Raw genomic sequence first — 14,976 nt, 5'->3', positions numbered from 1 at the left:
ACCTACTTTTAACTGAACAGGTGTCATTTTATTTTTTTTGCAAAATTATTTTTAGTAAGTGGTAAATGCACAAAATATACATGCAAGTCAGATATTTTTATGTTTTCAAGAATATTTAGTGTTTTTCCCCCTTCCCCCTCCGCGTCCCTTAGTGTAAAACGGAAACTCCTATACCGTGGCCCGCTCTGCTCGACCACACTACACTGAATGACTGGTAGGCTGGAGCGCTAAGCACTTCCCTCCTGCTGGTCACTCAATTGTTGCGCCTCCATAGTCAGTGTGCCCTAAGGCCTGTGCCGCCTTATGGACACTTTTTTTTTTTAAATATTTAATCGGGAGGGGTGGAGCTTAGCATCCGGACGGAGCGGTTGTGCTGTACCTCAGCTCCTGCTACACTGCATTTTTAGGGGGTTAACCCCCCCAAAAACCGGCACAATCGCACACTGGACAGCTCCTAGCATGACGGGGACACCCGGGGGTATCAACCGATACCAAACTCAAGCCTGTAATCCCTCGGAGACCACACACAACACCCGGAGGCCTACCGGAGATCGGGCAGCGGGGAGACGGACGCTCCCCAGGCTGACTGGCCTGGACAAGGATCCCTCGAGAGAGTCATCTCCTACCCCCCTCCCTCTGGACCGATGGGGGACATCTCGATCCAAATCCAGCGACTGGAATAGCAACCACGAGCAAACCATGTTAATCTACACACTGCAACATCAGGGCAGCCAAACACATGGCGTACTCAAGATGGTGGCGGTAAGAAAACCACACGGACCAAAACGCTTACCTGAGATTGGGGATCACAGCGACATCCAACTGTGCATAGACGCAGCTTTTGCCAGATTCTGGTAGAAACTGGAACAAAGGTTTCAAGCATTGGTGGCAAACAAGCTACCCCAGCCGGCGGCAAACAGACTGAACCGAACACACGGTGTGCAGAGACAGGCGACACCGCAAACGCAGCCAGGCCGCAAGTCTGGAGCGGGGAACGCGGGGAAGAAGCGCCCCACTACGGGCACAGCAACTACCCCCAAGACGACCGCGCAAGCAAGCAGCCCGCCCAGGAGGAAAATGCCTCCACAGCATCGACCACCCTGCAGGAGTAATGCCCGCCGCTGGCGGCAACAGAAAACCGGCTCCAACTGCACCCCTTTATGGGAATGCCTCGACCTCACAGAGCCATCGAGCCAGTGGTTAGATGATGCCACCCTCAAAGTGGGCCCTGGGGCTGGAGGGGGTCCTCGCCTGCAATGACTGCTCCAACACCGCCTACCTCTCAACTCCTGAAGACAACCTGCCGCGCACCGGCATGGGCTGAGCAGGACTGATATATGGACGCACAGTACTGGTTAACGCTCTCTCCACACCTTTTTTTCTTTTCTTTCTGCCTTACCTGTGCCAGATGACGCGCTATGCCTTTACTTACTACCTTTTAGCAATTACCTTTATCGCAGCCAACGCTATAACCACAATGTAATCCATTGGCATGTTGTACTAGATAGAAGGGCAGAACATATGGGTCCACTATTAGCCATGAGACCATTCCCAGAGCACAGGCAGCTTTATTGACCCTGTTAGTCTAGCATAACTTACTATGAGATGTAATCATTACCGAAAGCATGTTTCCTAACCTGTCGCTGAGAGCTGCATGTCTAGGATGAGATGTATAGATCCTTTAAACTAAAATGCTGCTGACTGTGTTTCACATACCCCGGGTACGACAGGCAAACCAAAGTCTAGACTTAATGCGTAATACAGATGTAGGGAGCACTATGTCGACAGGATTTTGTTTGACCTGACCAGCTACCTACTATCATCATTCATTTATTTTATTTTATGTTACTTTATTTCGTTTCACTTAACGAAGCCTGTATCGCTATGTTTATTCAAGTTTTAGAGGAAAAAAATGGCAGTCTTTCTTAGGAGTGTAGCTCAAACCATCTTGTTATCATTAACGTGTATTATCCCTCAATACCGCCTTTTTCTATTCGGTACCCCACAACGCATATGCCATTATAAAAGAAAGAAAGATTTACAGAATATAAAAAATATATATATATTTAATCGGACTCCCAAACCTTTAAATTTGTTGCCATAGATCACATACCAACTCTTGAGAGATCTATGATTCTCCAATGTGAAATATTTAGGATTAAGACTTTGGAAACAAACTCAAAGGATTAAATTCAATTACTATGTTGTTATATGTTGTTTGATACTCTGACTTTGTGATTTTTGCTCAGTGCTGGAATTCCCTTTTTCTTTGTCTTCTTTTCCACCCCCTTCCTTTCATTCCTATTGTTTTGCGTTTGCTTTTATTCTATTACTTCACACCTTTCACCCCCCACCCCCTTTTTATCTATTCATATAATTTTTACTTTTATTTTTTTTTTTACTTCTAATCAGATTCTCTCTCACACACACACAACTTTCACCTTCTGTTTTCCCTGCTATTTAGATTTAGAACCAACTATATAATATACTGTACAGTAACTATGTGATTAGATTCCACTTTGCCTGCATCTTGTACATTATGCATTTTATTGGTTTTCTTAGCTTAAATGTTTTTATTCAACTGTTGCCATTTGTCTTATCGTTATTTAGGATTCGTTGAGTATTTTTGTATTTATTTACACAGATATACATTATATTGAATTGTATCTTAGCAACAGGTGTTTAGCTTCCTCCTTCAAGTTCCACAATTTTGTCATTTCCTCAACTCACTAGACACAGCAGCACTGCACTTGTGATTGGTAAGCTTGTAATAGATTTTACATCTTGAGAAATGAATGAAACATTGATAGTGTTGTAATTCTGTTTTAACGTTTTGCTGCAAGACCCAGTTTATTCGGATAGGACACTTCATTGGGATTACAAAATTAATTTAAGTGTCAGTGTACGTCTATAGATACTTTTCCAGAGAGGTGCTACAGTTTTTTGTACATGCTCTTTATTTGTTGCAGCATTTGGGAATTCGGCACCAGCAATCATATATGAAGGTAGTTAACAATTGATCTGTTAGATAATTATGAAAACAAATATTTCATTTTAGTTTATTTAATTCAGGGTTATTTCCTAAAGTGTGGGTTTGAGAGAATGCATGGTAAAATTCTAATTTTAGGCCAAAACTGACAAACTGGAAAAAAGTCTAGTCAGCTATTTTTCATATAAATTGTTTTCATTTCATTTTCTGCTTCTCTATTTTGTACTTGGCCAGATTATTTTCCTCCCTAAAGTTCCCATTCTTCCAGGGATCGAACAGAATATTTACTGTTCTTTAAAAGCGTTCTCTTCAAGAATAACTAGTACACAAACAATACAGAATGTTTAATATTATTACCTTCTCATTTAGGTTGACACTTTTTAGTGCCAATTTGTTTAATGTCACATAACCATGAGCACGCCAATCACATAACCATTTGAGCACACGGTTTACAGTGCCTGCTCAGAAACTTCCATTAGCACTTCTAAGCTAGGTCCAGTGCATGGCTATCTAATAGGCTAGTGCTGGTTACCATTTTAAATGATTTAGTAAGCCAATGTATTTTTCATTTAAGTGATCATATGTTCTACAGTAGATCAATGAACGATCAGATTGGAAAACAAATACACATACATAAACACATATAAACAGTACAATAAAATATATGCAACATCGGCTGATTCACAAATATGCGGTAGTCTAGGGCAATTTATTCTGCACACATAGAATCTACTAGCTCTGTTTTGTAGCCATAACAAATGTATGGCATCATTGTATTTTTGGGGGGGGTTACTGTATTTTATATAGTATCTGATCATTATTTGTACAGCTCAGACTAACCATTTTAAAGTCAGGTTTGTGAGGCATGAAATTTAGTGGTTAGAAATTAACTCAGTTGCTGTAAGGAGCAAAAATTAAATAGCACCATGGGTCATGGGTTACACTGATTTATGCTCTACTAAAAGAGCATAAAAACAATACATTGTACTAGTAAAAATGCTAGCAAATGTACAAACTTCTAAATATATTTTTTTAATGATTACCATTACCCCATCTGTATATTGGAAGATAGGGATTTTGGGATATCGCTGAAGTGCCTAAGATAAAGGACAAAAAACGTAGTGCAATATTGTCTGAAACCAATTATAATGCAAGGTATAACATTACACTCACAAATTCCAAGCGTTTAAAGCATGTTAGAGGTGCCTCCCCACGATGTAAAATGGGGGTTAAAATAGAAATCCTCCTTCAATAATGACCGCAGGGTGTCCCGGTTGCTAGGATGTTGCAATGATCCAGCCTCACCAAACAGCTCCCAAAAAAACGGTTTAATTGATGAATAAAATCAAATATACAAAATAAATTATATCAATACATAAAACAGTCCACAGGTCCTACGCGTTTCGTTCTATGCAAGAACTTCCTCAGGGACCAGATAGTAAAACAATGATTAAAATACATCAATCAAAAAATCAATTACCCCATCTGTCACTCATTCTTCATGATAAACCATAGATGCTGAGAGAAAGGAAGGGCATTAGAAACCCCTCCTACAGAAGGGCCAGAGTGAGCTCCTAATTTTGTGCGTTCTGATGTTGAGCAATTAAAGTCCAAGAGTTTAATGTAGTATGGCCTGGCATTCAGTTATATTGGTATCTCTGTTTCCAAAAAGCCAGCCCGCATGACCCATTTGTGACACCTCAATCTAGATTGCTGATCTCAACTCTGATCTGGAGAACGTGATTCCTAAATGTTAGGGCCCAAAAAAACAGCAGATGGTGGAGTGGTATCTCTGTGAAGGTGTCCATTCATAGAGACACATCAATGCTCTGATTAAAAAAGTTTAATTTCCTGCCACAAAATAACCTTAGTTCACTATTAAGCTATAAGTACATAAGTGAATAGAGCAGGGCTTGACAAATTTGCTTGTAATCTAGGAGCCAGAAAATAATTTTCAGCGACAAAAATAAAATTCTTAAAGGGACACTATATTCCCCAGAACCATTACATCTTTTGGTATGCGTCCCTGTAGGCTTTTCAATGTAAACACAGCCAGCCGGCATGGCGTGGGAAAAAAAGTGAGTTAAAAAACAAACAAAAAAAAAAAAAAACACCACCACTTTCACAAGTGATCGGAGGGTGTCAGTAACCTAGACACACACACTGGCAGACGCGCGCACACAGACTGGAAGACAGAAAGGGGGGGGGGGCACCTTCTCTACAGCCCCCAACAGGGCATATTACATCAGAAAGGACCCCACTCTCGAAAATAACCCTTTAAGCCATCTCGGTAAAAGTAGTAGCTAAAGGTACTTATTGGATAAAAGGGGTCATAGGAGTTATAATCCATTACTAGTGGAACTTGTTGGGAAAGCCTTGAGACTCATGGGAGGATTAAATGACAGTATTCCTGTTACAGCTACAAGTGTACACAATTCCATTTGAAAATGCATGAAAGCATTCTCTCGGTCATAACTTATAAAGAGGACCTACAACATTTTTCTATGGACCAAACCGCTGATATTACTAGGCCTAATCAGGTCTATAAGCTTGGGTACGCTGCCTCCACTGCAGCCTTCAGAGAACCGGAAACTCATTGTATGAGCTAATTATAGCTATTCAGGGGTTAGCTCAAGAGAGCTAATAGAGGTTCCTATGCAAGAGCTTCCGGCTACCCTAGCTGCAATGGGGAGGTAGGGAGCAGCACATGGCCGATTCCATATAAGTAAAACAGTTCTAAAATAGCCTGACTACTAAGCATTAGAAGGTACAGAATCCCTACATATGATAAATATGTGCTTTCTTTGCTCTACCTAGCTAGATAAGCCAAGGTCAGGACTGGAGAGATCTGGAAAGACTAAATACAAGCCAATACAAGTCACAGCACCAACGTCGACTCCTGGCAGATGAAGCACAAGGAACTCAAGAGGACACATCTGATGCTGATGGCGGTGGCCATATTCCTAGGGGATATTCAAAATCCAAAAAACAGCAGCAGTTCTGACATGATTGAGAAACTAAGGCTTATAAGCAGACCCAGAGTAGTTTTCTTCCTTTCCTTTCTTTTTTTTGTTCTCACACCTTTCTCTTATGGCCACAATTAAGTGTTTCAACAATATGAGCTACAGTAGCTCTTCTGTTTGATACGACTAGATAGCCTTGGCTCCCCACGTGCATCAATGCACCCATGACCTTGGTTCACAGGTTGTCTTTTATTGCACCACTTTTGGTAGGTACTAAACACTGCATAGTGGAAACACCAAAAACTTTTGGAGATGCTCTATCCCAGTCGTCTAGCCATCAGTATTTTGCCCTTGTCAAAGTCACTCCGATCTTTTCCCTAGCTTCCAACAAATGAAATTGAGATTCAAGAATTTATCCCACCCCTTGACAAGTGCCATTATAACTATATAATTAATGTTATTCACTTCACCTGTTAGTGGTTTTAATGTTGTGGCTGGTCATTGCTATAGATACAAAAAAAATAAATGAAAAGCAAAACCTGCAAAGTGTCAGAGCCAATTTAGAATATGAAATGTGTTAGTGGTTAAAAACAGACACTAAGAATCAAAACCACTACATCTTAGTCGTACTATATTAATTTTAGTGCATAGATCCTCTTCCTACAATCTGACAAATGTAAGAACTAGGCTTGTACAAAAAATATGATCAAACTCCTTGTAATTCACACCTGAATTAATCATTCCATCTGGGGTTTACCTGTGGAGTATTATTGTTCAGGCATGGATTAAAATTAATTTTGGCACAAGTCTAACCACTTCTGTTTGTGAGAAACCGCATTTTTAAACGGTCAGCCAGATTACCTCTAGTGGCTGTATGATGGCTACCAGAGGCAATTCCTATTGAACTCTTTCAGTAATTAAAGAGTTTTCATATTTAGTGTCACCAACAATTCTTCTCAATGAGAAGCAGCTGATTGGTGCAGTACAGCAATTGCTGTGCATGCAAAGGTCCCAATACTTTATTTATATGTGCTCTTGGAATATGAAGGACATAAACCTTAACAATACTAGACAACACTATAGTGTTGTAGTGCTCATGTAAAATTATATAACTTCATTTGCACAGAATATGCTGTAAGCAGACAGATGGCAAGTTGCTAATTTTAGCAAAGGAGAAAACCTACTGAATTAAATGTGTAACCTCTTTGATGGTACGTTTAAAACCTCTTTGATGGTACTTTTAAAACAGTAAAGTACAAACATGAGTGATCAGAATCTATAAATACACCTGCCTAAGTACAAGTTTCAAACACTAATAACTAGACAACTATTTGTATTTAAAGGGACACTATAGTCTCCAAGACAACTTTAGCTTATCCCAGGTATTGACAAATTTGCTTTGAATCTAGGAGACAGCCTTGAAACGTCAAAAATGCAATTCTATAGGGACACTATAACCACCAGAACCACTGTAGCTTTATGTAGTGGCTCTGGTGTCTATAGCCTGCTCCTGCAGGTTTTCCAATGTAAACACTGACTTTTCAGAAAAAAGGCAGTGTTTAAAGGGACACTCCAGTGCCAGGAAAACAATCAGTTTTCCTGGCACTGCAGGTCCCCTCTCCCTCCCACCCACCATCCCAGGTTGCTGAAGGGGTTAAAACCCCTTCAGTTATTTACCTTTATTCAGCGCCGATGTCACTCGGCGCTGGTTCGGGGTCTGCCCACGCTCCTCCCCCGCCGACATCAACCGGCGGGGGAGACCTATTGCGCATGCGCGGCCGGCAGCGAGGGAGACCTTATGTCTAGTAGACAGCCACTAGAGCAGGAGTTAACCCTGCAATGTAAATATTGCAGTTTATGAAAACTGCAATATTTACACTTGCAGGGTTAAGGGTAGGGGGAGTTGGCACCCAGACCACTCCAATGGGCAGAAGTGGTCTGGGTGCCTGGAGTGTCCCTTTAAATTACTACCTAGTAACAGCTCTAGTGGCAGTCACTCAAACAGCAACTAAAGTGGAGGCCTGTTTCCTACCTTGTGGGCGCAGGAGGGTGGCTTTTCGGGGGTACACTGGGACTGGGCAGCAGCAGGTTACATTGGGGCTGGATGCAGCTGGTGGGAGTGGGCTGCAGCTGATCCAGATTTCCAGTGCAGCTCTCTGAGCGTCGGGAGGAAGAGAAGGGAACTGAACTACTTCCCCCGGCACTGAACCAGTGCAGGGGAAGGAGCGTGCGGCTCTGTGGAATAGGCGTGCCTGTGGACAGCAGGCAGAGACACCTGGTGCCCTGCCAGCTTGTCATTCCCCTGCGCGTCCTCAGTGCCGGGAGTAAGTCGTTACAGTTTCCTTCACTTCCTCCCGGCGGGCAGAGATCAAGAGACGGGCTGACAAATCCCAGGCGCTAGGACAACATTTTTAGTCACCCTGGTGACCTGGGCCTGGGATTTTTTTTAAGCCCTGGCTTATACAAAGTTTTCGTGTATAGATCATGCCCCTGCAGTTTGACCGCTCAATTTACAGCCATTTAAGAGGTAAACCACTTTGCTTTTGCAATCCTAGTCACACCACCCTGCATGTAACATGCACAGCCTTCCTAAAAACTTCCTGCAAAGTATAATGCTTACACTGCCTTCATTGCACAATCTGTTTTAAAAAAAAAAATTCGGGGAATGCTAATAGCTTGCTAGAATTTGCAGGGGCCTTGTGTATGTGATTAAAGGTCAACGTACTGACCAGGAGATAAAAACTTATAGGTTACTACATGGCTAAAGTCATGGTGTAGGAAGAGGAGGTTACTGCATGGTCAAAGTCATGGTGTAGGAAGGAGAGGTTTTGCAAGGAGCAAGATCAGAACAGAGAAGTACGTTATATATACATAGCTGAAAAGAGACTTGCGTCCAAGTACAGCCTTCCACATTTGTTTTTTGCTGTTGATCCAAAAGAAGGCAAAAAAAAAAAACACAGTTTGAAGCACTTGCAATTTTGCAACAAACTAGGGAAAAAAAATTCCTTCTTGACCCCAGAATGGCAATCAGATTTATCCTGGGCTCAAGCAGTTATTACCCTACATTGAAAGATTATATCCTTGAATATTGTTTTTGCAAGTATGCATCTAGTAGCTGTTTGAACATCTGTATGGACTCTGATAAAACCACTTCTTCAGGCGGATAATTCCACATCCTTATTGTTCTTACAGTAAAAAATCCTTTTCTTTGCCCTAGTCTAAATCTTCTTTCTTCCAGTCTAAACACATGATAGTGTCCTATGTAAAGTCTGGTTTGTGAATAGATTATCACACAATGGTTCGTATTGGCCCCGAATATATTTGTATAATGTTATATCCCCTCTGAGACAACGTCTTTCTAAACTAAAGAAGTTTAAATTTGTTTAGCTGATGTGTTCCACTCCTTTTTTTAAATCTTGAAGCCCGCCTCTGCACGTAGTATTAACAATTCAGATAAAGTACAAGTTACTCATGATAATATTATAATGTATGCTTACGAATACAAGGAGCCTAAAAAACAAAAAGGAACTAGAGGCAATAATATGCGATGACAATAGGCATAATGGAAACAAGGTGGGATGAGACACCTGACTGGGCAGTTAACTTAAATAATTACACATTATTTAGGACGGACAGAATATTTATTACCCAATTTGGCTTAGTGGGAAGGTAAATGAAGACAATTTAATATAAGCAAGGAGGGGTGTTGATAGCCGACTGAGACAGACACATGTTGCTGGTGCTCTTAAGTAAATGCCAGAATATTAACATTTCTACCCAAATAACCACAGGCTTATTTTCTGAACCTCAGTTTTACCTGCCAGGGAACAATAAGACAGCAATTTAAACAGGTTTGGCTGAATACACTACACATTGCCTGTGATGACAGTCTCGAATATACTTTAGGCAGAGGAAGAGACAGATTCCCTACCATGAACAGCTTTAGCTTGCCACTGGGCCGGACTAGAAGACCTCCCACTTGCCTCATCAGCGACTGTACTTAGCACAGCCTATTCCAGGTAGCCCACTCATAGCACTTTTTAGAGCAGAAGCAGAAAAAGGGGCATCTCAGCATAATTTTTCCTTTTAACTAGACTACGATCCGATCAGGGTCAATTTTCTCTGCACAGCTCCCATCCTCTTGTAACCTACACCCTGCACTGAAGGAAAACTGTGGAGGAAGATCCCGGGATACAGTCGCTGGATGACATGTGGGGGAAGAGCACTGGATCATACTAAAGTCTTGGGCCGGTGGAGCAACTTCTAATAGGCTACGGGACTTAAATCTTACCGCAGAAGAGCTTACTGAACGGGGGACACTGGCTGAGATGGGTGTGTTAATAAATGCAGACCATGAAAAGGTGGACATTTTTAATATTTTTTTTTTTATATATTTAGGAAGAACCTATGGAAAGTGATAGGCAAATGATTGCTGCAAAAACCTTGCAAAAAATTGTGATTGGATGACACAGAACAAGGTTCTGCAGCAACTAAAGAAAATGAATATAAACAAAGCCCCACAACCTGTAGATATTCATTCATAAGAAGGAGCTAAAAGTGGAAATGAGAGAAAATCTGTTCTAATCTTTCAGTATTTTTTTTTTTTTTTCCAGGAATCAAACGGGAGGATTTGAAAAGGCAAATGTGGTTCCCTTATTTTAAAAGGATTCAAAATCTTTGCTTGGAAATTAAAGAACTGTGAGCTGTCAGGGTATTTATATCGGCAGACATATTGTGCTATGATAGAAATTAAAGTGTATATTGCCTGAATCATTCTGAACAGAGCAGACTCCATTTTGTTATCTTCAAGCTAACAAAAGACACGGGATTTCTATCCCTTCTGTTTAACTAACCACTTTTCCAGAGCTAAAGGAATGCATAGTATATACAAACCTGTTGATAAGAAATGAGAACGGGGGATGGATAGACTGTCTAAATGCTAATGGAATATAATTAATTCTAAACCCAGACATTTGTGACAGAGAAGATTAAATAATTTAATTTTACTTTCGATATGGTATAACGCCCCATTGTAATTTAGAGGTCATACTTAGTTTATGAACTGTCATATTAGAAATTATAGCAGATTTGCCAGACACATAGTCTCAAGAAAGCCCAAAGAAACGCTTTGAACTGACAGAAAACTTAAATTATAAATAACCATAAAGATAAGGTAAATGACGTCAAAATAGCCACCAGGAAAAGTTAACTCTTTCCTGGATAGGAATGTTTAGTGGGACGAGACTGCCCTCTATAGACCAAATACTTAAAATTGCTATCTGGAAGGTAACCACACCTCCAGTTTTCTACTGGTCTATCACCTAGTGAATTTTCCCTTTAAAAAGTTAAGACAAAGGGAAGAGAGGGGATGCAAAGGAAGCAAAGAAGCAAGAGGTGAGCAGTCGGGGCAATGCAGAGAAATCCATGACAGGTATCCACTCCAGGGCACTCAGAATTTCTTACACACCAATCACCCATCCATTCAGTTCCTGAGACTTCCTACTAATCTGATGAAAATATCTACTCAACTGGTAATTATACTGATTTCACTTAATTCATCTAAATTAATTAAAACTTTCTAATAGCATGATATATGACTGGATAAATCACGATCAGATTTCGATATTTAGAAATCTTAGTTAACTAAGAAGTTTATAGTTATAACCATCCCATTCTGCAGATGGGAAAAGAATAATTACCGTATATACTCGAGTATAAGCCGAGTTTTTCAGCCCATTTTTTGGGCTGAAAAACCCCAACTCAGCTTATACTCGAGTCAGAGTCTGTATTATGGCAATTTGCATTGCCATAATACAGACTGGGGGGAGAGGGGGGCTGGCAGAGCTGTACTTACCTTTCCTGCAGCTCCTGTCAGCTCTCTCCTCCTCCGCGCCGTCCGTTCAGCACCTCGGTCAGCTCCCAGTGTAAGTCTCGCGAGAGCCGCGGCTCTCGCGAGACTTACACTGGGAGCTGACAGAGGGAGCTGCACAGACCGCGCGGAGGAGGAGAGAGCTGACAGGAGCTGCAGGAAAGGTAAGTACAGCTCTGCCAGCCCCCCTCTCCCCCCCACTGAACTACCAATGCCACTGGACCACCAGGGAAGGAGCCCCCCTCCCTGCCATATATCAAGCAGGGAGGGGGGACGAAAAAAAAAATATAAATAAAATAATTAAAAAAAATTAATAATAATAAAAAAAAGGGGTATAAGGACCACTATGGGAGGGGGGGGGTATAAGGACCACTATGGGAGGGAGGTAGTGGGTTAAGGACCACTATGGGAGGGAGGGGGGGTATAAGGACCGCTATGGGAGGGAGGGGGGGTATAAGGACCGCTATGGGAGGGAGGGGGGGTATAAGGACCACTATGGGAGGGAGGGGGGGGGTAAGGACCACTATGGGAGGGGGGGGGGGGGGGTAAGGACCACTATGGGAGGGAGGGGGGGGGATAAGGACCACTATGGGAGGGAGGGGGGGATAAGGACCACTATGGGAGGGAGGGGGGGGATAAGGACCACTATGGGAGGGAGGGGGGTATAAGGACCACTATGGGAGGGAGGGGGGGATAAGGACCACTATGGGAGGGAGGGGGATAAGGACCACTATTGGAGGGAGGGGGGTATAAGGACCACTATGGGAGGGAGGGGGGGTATAAGGACCACTATGGGAGGGGGTGGGATAAGGACCACTATGGGAGGGAGGGGGGGTATAAGGACCATTATGGGAGGGAGGGGGGGGTATATGGACCACTATGGGAGGGATGGGGGGGGATAAGGAACACTATGGGAGGGAGAAGGGGGATAAGGACCACTATGAGAGGGAGGGGGTGGGATAAGGACCACTATGGGAGGGGAGGGGGAAGTAAGGACCACTAGGGGAGGGGAGGGTAAGGACCACTAGGGGAGGGGTGAGTCAGGACCACTGGGGGGGGGAGTGAAGGAACACGGGGGTGGGGAGGTAAGGACCACTGAGGGAGGAGGAGGGGAAGTCAGGACATATGGGGGGGGGGAGGGGGCGGCAAAAAATGTTTTGCCTACGGCGGCAAATATCCTTGCACCGGCCCTGCACACACTGCATTCACACACTGCATTCATGCACACACACACTGCATTCATGCACACACACACTGCACTCATACACACACGCTGCACTCATACACACACGCTGCACTCATACACACACGCTGCACTCATACACACACACATACGCACACACTGCATTCATTATACACACACTGTAAATAAATATTCAATTAATATATTTTTTTTAGGATCTAATTTTATTTAGAAATTTACCAGTAGCTGCTGCATTTCCCACCCTAGTCTTATACTCGAGTCAATAAGTTTTCCCAGTTTTTTGGGATAAAATTAGGGGCCTCGGCTTATATTCGGGTCGGCTTATACTCGAGTATATACGGTATGTATTTATGTGATTTATCACGTGTTAGCATATCGTGATATTTATCCAGGTGTATTGATTTGCTCTAAAATAAGATAAAAATATCTGTTTAGGCAAGTTAAAATTCTGCTTATAGAACATGGTAGATTACTCTAATTGGATGGTTCCAGGAAATGACTAATGAGCTGGTTTAAATGTTATTTTATTTAAAATTACATGAGAATAGATCTTAATTACCCAGAAAGGTCTAACCAGCATTGAAAGGGTTATTCTGTCAGCTAAAAATGTATGGCCTTAAGCTGCAAGCTCTGTGTCTGTGTGTAAGTTTCACTTTCATTTCTCTGTGAAGTACCGTCATAAATCTTCTTGGCAATTGCTATGTTAACCAGTGGAATGTGTATTGCATACTCATGTTATACTAAATATTCATTGATTATTATCACGCATGTTACATATTATTTAATTTGTCACAATAAATTGTATCTATTTTTATAACAAATTGTGATTTTATTTATATGGAATACATTTCACTTACACAATAACGATCTTTGGGATCTGAGAATTGAAATAGTGGGCAATTCTCAACTGTTTACTATTATTATCCCATAAATATCCCCACAGAGCGTAATGTCTGTGGCTGGGAAAGTATTCTAAGGGTTTTTGAGGGATAATGTTTAGGAAGAATATTGTTATTAGCAAAAATCTGCATGGTTTTATGAAACATAGATCATGTCAAACTAACAATTGCATTCTACGTAAAATTAAGTAAAAGTATAGATCAGGGTGTTGCAGTGGAGGTGATCTACTTTAATTTTGCCAAGATGATTGATACGGTTCCATGCAATAGGTTAGTGTTCAAACTAAAAGAAATTGGTCTACATGAAAATTCTTGTTCTTGGGTAGAACAATGGCTTAAAAGGTAGAAAGCACATAGAGTTGTCATTAATGGTAATTTTTTAAAAGTGATAAGTGGTACCTGACATTTCTGTTCCGCTTCCATTCAACATACTTAAATAAATAATCTTGAAATAGACATTAAAAGTCATGTTTCAGTATTTGCAGAGGTCACAAAACTCTGCAAAGCAATACAATGTGAGCAGGATATTAGTTTGCTGAAGATGGATATCGGTAGATAGGAGAACTGGCCCCTAAAATGGCACATGAAATTTAATGTCGATAAATGCAAAGTTATGTACTTTGGGGGTGACGAATGCATATGCAACCTACACACTAAACAGTGAATTAGAGATAACACGTGAGAAGGATATGGGGATTGATATAGTCAACACACTTGAAACAATGTGCAATGTCAATCAGCAGTTGCCAAGGCCAGTAAGGTTTTGTCATGTATAGAAGGGGGCATTAATTCTAAGGGTGAAAATATAATGTTGCCTTTTTTTATAAAATTATTGATAAGAATATACCTTAAATATGTTAGACAATTTTGAGCACCTGTTCTATAGAAAGATATTATAGCACCAAAAAAAGTGATCAATCAATAAAAGGAATGGAACATTTTAGTTATGAAGCAAGGTTAACAAATGGCAATCTCTTTAGTTTAGAATAACTGCGCCTCAGTGGAGATATAATAGCATTACACAAATATATTTAGGGCCAATACAAACCATG

At 41.4% G+C, this 14,976-nt stretch overlaps 1 protein-coding gene across 3 annotated transcripts in view; it reads right to left on the bottom strand.

Moving 5' to 3' along the window:
• RSBN1L (round spermatid basic protein 1 like) overlaps positions 1–14,976 on the bottom strand; it is a 64,546-nt gene that overhangs the window by 39,716 nt on the left and 9,854 nt on the right. The gene's annotated exons all lie outside the window — the stretch shown is intronic.

The sequence above is a fragment of the Pelobates fuscus genome, chromosome 3, assembly GCF_036172605.1.
Source record: "Pelobates fuscus isolate aPelFus1 chromosome 3, aPelFus1.pri, whole genome shotgun sequence".
NCBI lineage: Eukaryota > Metazoa > Chordata > Amphibia > Anura > Pelobatidae > Pelobates > Pelobates fuscus.
The sequence above is the reverse complement of the archived record's forward strand: the minus strand, read 5'-3'. Positions and strand labels throughout refer to the sequence as shown.